The sequence below is a fragment of the Atta cephalotes genome (assembly GCF_000143395.1).
Source record: "Atta cephalotes unplaced genomic scaffold scaffold01530, whole genome shotgun sequence".
Lineage (NCBI taxonomy): Eukaryota > Metazoa > Arthropoda > Insecta > Hymenoptera > Formicidae > Atta > Atta cephalotes.
Window position 1 is genome coordinate 1,826 of NW_012131594.1, and position 834 is coordinate 2,659.

Here is an 834-nt window from a genome sequence, read left to right on the forward strand (position 1 = left end):
TGGAAAATTGTGATGGATTATAGTAGAGTAAGTGCAATTAATGAATAAAAATAAAGATATAGTATTGATAATAAAATATTAAATAAATATAATTAATATAATATAATATATATATATATATATATAAATATGTTGAAAATATGGTAGTTAGAAGAAATAGGTTATTATAAATAAATATTTAAAATATTAAGGGATAAAAAATAGATAAAAGTAATAAGAAAAATAAAAGATGTATTATATATTTATAATTATGACTTTTAAATAGAGTATAATATAGTATTATTTAGAGTTTAGTTAAAGAAATCAAATAGAAATAAGAATCTTTTATTTTTTTTAAATTAATTTAAATATAGTTATTATTTATTATTAATAAAAAATAATCAAGCGAGAATTATTATAATTTGTGTAAGTTATACATTGTATAAGTATAGTTGTGTAAGAGGAATATTAAAATTTTAAAAATAAGATAGTTAAATTATTAATTTATAATATACAATATAATGAAAGGAGTTAAATAAATTATTGTTGATAAAATTGATAAATTCAGTTTTTAAAATTAGTTAGATTAGTAGATTAGTAGATTCAATAGCAATAGGTATAAGTCTGTGATTTATATCACAAATTTCAGAACATTAACCAAAAAATACTCCGGTCGATTTATAAATAATAAAGTTTGATTAAGTCGTCCGGGGATAGAATCTATCTTAATTCCTATGGATGGGATTGCTCATGAATGAATTACGTCTATTGAATAAGTATTCGAATAGGATATTTATATGGTAAAACGCAACGATTATTAACATCAAGAATTCATTTGTTATATAAGTTGGTTAG